The sequence below is a fragment of the Trichechus manatus genome, unplaced genomic scaffold, assembly GCF_000243295.1.
Source record: "Trichechus manatus latirostris isolate Lorelei unplaced genomic scaffold, TriManLat1.0 scaffold00179, whole genome shotgun sequence".
NCBI classification, from domain to species: Eukaryota; Metazoa; Chordata; class Mammalia; order Sirenia; family Trichechidae; genus Trichechus; species Trichechus manatus.
In genome coordinates this window covers 1,657,543-1,662,854 of record NW_004444115.1, presented here as the reverse complement: position 1 = coordinate 1,662,854, position 5,312 = coordinate 1,657,543, and the positions used below count along the sequence as shown (strand labels likewise).

General features: G+C 35.5%; 1 pseudogene; it reads right to left on the bottom strand.

Annotated features, from left to right (window-relative positions):
- Positions 1-3,540: 3,540 nt before the first annotated feature.
- Positions 3,541-4,296, bottom strand: LOC101355387 (N-myc-interactor pseudogene; annotated as a pseudogene).
- Positions 4,297-5,312: the final 1,016 nt, after the last annotated feature.

The following is a 5,312-nucleotide window of genomic DNA, read 5'->3' as shown; positions in this document are numbered from 1 at the left end:
AAAGCATTTTGTGTGTATTTTTATTATAATGTATTTTGACTCTGCCACTTTGAGAGCTCTTTGAAGGCAAATACTGCAGTGCCATTTATTTTTGTTTTCCTAGAATGCAGCCGTAAAAATAGAGGAATGAACTGATTTTCTATGAAAATTCTCATGACTCCCAAAAACCAAAACCAAACCTTCTGCTGTCAAGTCTATTCTGATTCATGGTGGCCTTGTAGGACAGAGTAGAACTGCCCCGTAGAGTCACTTTGAGAATCGACTTGACAGCAGAGGGTTTGGTAGAACTGCCCCATAGGGTTTCCAAGGCTGTAAATCTTTACTGAAGCAGACTGCCACATCTTTCTCCTGTGGAGCGGCTGGTGGGTTTGAACACCTGACCTTTTGGTTAGCAGCCAAGTGCTTTAACCACTGTGCCACTTGTCCTCCCTCATGATTCTCCAGGGATCTGTATTTCAGACCTTGTGTATTTCTGCACATTGTCCTTTGCTTATGACCTCTTTGCCTGGATTGCCTTTTCCCTCTCAGATTATTCATATCCTTTTCATTATTCAAAATCCAGCTAAATTTCATCCTATTAGTGAAGTCTTTTGTGATTTTTTATTTAATATAACTGGTCTCTCCAGTTAACCTGGGGTCTCTGTGACTGTGCCTTCAGTTACTTTGTGTTCCACACAGTACCTGGCATTGTGCCTTATCCATTTTGAGCAGGTTCTTGAGTGGCATGGTAAATGCAAAACTGTGCTTTACGCTGAGTTTGCTGTCATAGACACCTGTTCTCTAGTTTTCTTTACTTTCCTACTTAATAGGATATTTTTAAGGAGTAACTTCCCTTTTTCCTTTAAATTGTGGTAAGTAAATTTGTATCCCTTTTTTTTACGTGGAATATTCTGGTAATTTGTTTCCAACTTTATATGTTAAGAAAAATTTCAAACATCCAGAAAAGTTCAAAGGATAATACAGTGAACACCTATATAGATTTTTTTTTAGAAAAACATTTAGAGTCACTTATAGACATTATACATTTTTTCCTCTAAGAATAAGATCTTTCTTTAAATACCCACAGTATTAATATTCTGGACATTTAACATTAATATAGTAGCTAACACACAGTTTAAATTCAGATTTCTTCATTTGTTTCCCTAACATCCTTTACAGAATTTTTGTTTTTTCTCTATGATTCAGGATTCAATCTAGAATCAGACACTGCATTTAATTGTCAGATCTCTTTAGTCTTCTTTAATCTGGACCAGTTCCTTGGCTTTTTTTTTTCTTTTCATGATGTAACATTTTTTGGAGTATAGGCCACTAGTTTGGTTTTCTTTCACTTTTTTGAATATTACTATGGACTCAGTGGATTTTAATTTTTTAGTATATTAGTCAGTTATCATTATTTTTGATGCTTAAATGGTCCCAAATGTTGCCAGCTTGAGCCCCTGTTGAAGCTGGTTTCCATGTCGTTTCTGACTGTTGTTACGTGTCCTGGAGGAGCCCTGGTGGCGTAGTGGTTAAGCACTTGGCTGCTAACTGAAAGGTGAGTGGTTGGAATCGACCAACTGTTCCAAGGGAGGAAGATGTAGCACTCTGCTCCCTTGAAGATTAATTAAAAAAAAAAAAAAACCAAACCTATTGCTGTGGAGTGAATTCTGACTTAAAGTAACCCGACAGGACAGAGTAGAACTGCCCCATAGGGTTTCCTAGGCTGTAATCCTTACGGGAGCAGGTCGCCAGGTCTTTTTTCCCTTGGAGCCGTTGAGTCCCTTTTGACTAGACCCACATTAATCTTTGAGCCCATCTTGCACTCAAATACAAGTCCTATTTGTCTTTTCCTTCTTGTTTTTTGTATTTTCCCATTTCTCCAAGGAGCTCTAGTTTCTTTTGATAGAAAAATGGTATTTATAAACCAAGCTTTTGGTGTTAAGTAAATATTCTAGTACTGCAGATAACTCAGTTTCAGAAGTGTGCATTGCTGCTGGAGTCTCTTTACTTTTAGGCCCTTTTCAATGGTCAGAGCTAGGAAACTTGTTTAAAAAAATCATCAGTTTATACTGGTATTTAAAATTCCAATTTAAAGGTAACATTAGTGGGATTTCCTAAAATAAAATAGATTTAAATTTATAATACCAGTATTATTACTTAAAATATACTTATCAGGTGCAGTTGATTTCTTTTCAGTACTGTTTTTTTCTTGTAGTATATCTCACTAAAGATAACTGGTCAGAGAACTGTAATCAAAAGTTCCTTAAAACAGCACTTTTTTTGATGTTGTCTGTTTGGTAGGAAGTTTGTTTTTGTGTTCATTGTTAAGATTTGCTTTTTTCCTTTTTGTTTTAATTTTTAAAACATGTTAAGTATTTACATGATTTAAAATTCAAAACTATATTCAAAGAGTACTCATATCTTGCTTCCATCTCTAAGTGCTCTCTTCCTCTTCTCTGTGTGTGTAATATATACACATATTAATTCTTATTTTCTCTTTCTTAACAAAAAAATGGTATGCTGCATAATACACTAGTGTACCTTGCTCTACCTAACGATATATCTAGGAAATCGTTCCATATCAGTTCAGAGCTTCCTTTTTTTTAATTTGGGTTAAAGCAGCTTTAGCTTTGTAGTTCTCCATTGTATAGGGACTATAGTGTATTCACTCAGTTGCTATTATGATCTAAATAGGACATATTTAAGAGTGAAAGGGAGAGCTATTAATAATTCCTACAAGACAACAGGCATAAGTTGGGGTTCTCCTAGGTAAACTTGGACATACAGTCACCCTTCTGTTTTTGTTTTTAATGGTGTTCTTAGCATTTTAAAATTTGTTGTTGACAATATACACCAGTCCAACAGTTTCTGTATGCACAGTACAGTTCAGTGACACTGATTACATTCTTCGAGTTGAGTCACCCTATTAGTAGAAATTGGTTTTTTTCCCCGTTCTTTGGGTACAACGGCTTTCAATCATTGTTCTTTTGCTGTTGTCTAAGCTATAGCTCCTTATACAGATATAACACTGGAAAAAGTTCTGAGGCATTAAGTAAGGCTAACTTCTGTAGTATTGGCAAATGTTTAAAATCTATGATTTGCTTGTTTCTTCTCATGATTTATGTTCCTTTATGGAGCTTTTCCCAGGTAAGTCTTAATTCCAATTTTGATAACTGATTGCTGATGTTTTTGTCATTCTAGTAATAACAGTCCCCCCGCTCAAAAAAAAAAAAAATGAGTACTACATATTTTAAAACTTTGTCTTTATAATCTAGTAATAGTAATATTGTAGTACTGTACTCTGTTTCAAAAGTTGGATAGTCATAGTTTTGCTAAAGAGCTTTAGTGAAAGAGATAACCAGTAAGGGTTCATGGTCCATTAACCATTTTGGTGTGGATATACTCTGTATACTGTGATAATTATTTTTAGAAAATTTCTGTCTTAAGTATGTACAAGCTTTAAAACACCAGTTTTCAGTCAGTTTCATAGATTTCAAATTAAACTCATTCTGAATCAGGCCAAATTTAGTTTACAAAACAAGCTTTATGAATTCTGTGCCTAGAACTAGACACACAGAAGTGGGACAGTTGAATTTTTTTTTTCATTTTTGAGGAGAAGGATTTTCATTTTTGTCAGACATTTATGATTTGAGCTAAGAAGCTGTAATTTTCATCCAATTCTATTACTGAATTTTTCTTAATATGCCATTTGACGTTTAGAGAACACTTGACCATATCAACTTCTACCTGTAGTCTTCCCTGAATGTGGAATGTGAAATGGAATTGATAGATGAATTGAAAGTAAACATTAACTATATTGTTGATAAATTGTTTATAATTTCTTCATCCACCTGAATGTCTTTCGTTCTACTCGGAAGTACAGTCCTCCTAGATGTTCCTGAAAATACTTGAAACTTTACAAGCGTGTTTATGTATTGGGAAAGAATAACTCTTTGGTGGTTTTAATTTGTATAAAGAGGATATTCTTTTTCACAGTTTTGTCAGCAGCTCCAGTTTCTACGAATGTGATGAGAGTGCTCTGGGACTGCTTATCATACTCCACACAATCTACCTTTTCACCTCCGTTTCAGGACTTCGAAATACTTAGTTACAGCTTGCCTCATCTTCAGGCAGTCTGTCAGGAATTTAAGTAACATTGATCTTTATTGTAGAAACTTCTGTGTGAATCTTGACTGTGACTCCTTAGGTTAGTGGAACCAGCCTAGCCTTCACTTCCATTTCTTCATTCTTTATGTGCACATGATGTTTCCATCTTAACACATTTTGGGCAACCTTTTATTTTTCAAAAGTGATGAGCGGTTATCCCTTTTTTTCTTTTTAATTGTGCTTTACATGAAAGCTTCCAGTGCAAATTAGTTTCTCATTCAAAAATTTCTGCACAAATTTTGTGACATTGATTGCAGTTGCTGCAATGTATCAACACTTCCCCTTTCCATTTCGGGTTCCCCGTGTCCATTTGTCCTGTTTTCCTGCCCCTTTTGCCTTCTTGTCTTTTCTTTTGGGCAGGTGTTACCCATTTGGTCTCATATACTTGATTGAACTACGAAGCACGTTCCTCACATGTGTTGTTGTTTTATAGGCCTGTCTAATGTTTGGCCAAAAGGTGGACTTTGGGAGTGGCTTCAGTTCTGAATGAGTGGGATGTCCAGGGGCGATAGTCTCAGGGATTCCTCCAGTCTCTGTCAGACCAGTAAGTCTGGTCTTTTTTTGTGAGTTTGAATTTTGTTCTAGATTTTTTTCCAGCTCTATCTGGGACCCTCTATTGTGATCACTGTCAGAGCGGCCGGGCGTAGTAGCACTATCTAGTTCTTCTAGGCTCAGGCTGGTGGAGGCTGTGGTTCATGTGGTCTGTTAGTCCTTAGGACTAATATTTTCTTTGTGTCTTTTTTTTTTTTCATTCTCCTTTGCTCTGGACCGGATAGGACCAATAGATGTATCTTAGATAGCCCCTCACAAGTGTTTGTCTTTTTTGTTGTTCATAAGGAACTTGTGAGCTCACTTGAAATGAGCAGGAGATATTTAAAAACTGGCCATCATTCTCAGGATTCTCTATGGATGAACATTTTATCCTTGTTTCAGGAATATTAGTCTAGACGTCTCTGGTGGCCTGTTAAAACTGAGTTTCAAGTTTTTGGATCTCTTCCTTTAGCTGAATAGTTTTCTTTGTAATTTCACTAATTAATCTCATTTTTAAAATCTTTCATAAATTTTTTTTCTTTTTTAGGTTCATAAGGAATTTGTCAGGCATTTTAATTGATGGTTTAGTATTATACCAAATAAAAACAATTCAAAAACTATAAGAAACTAGGAAG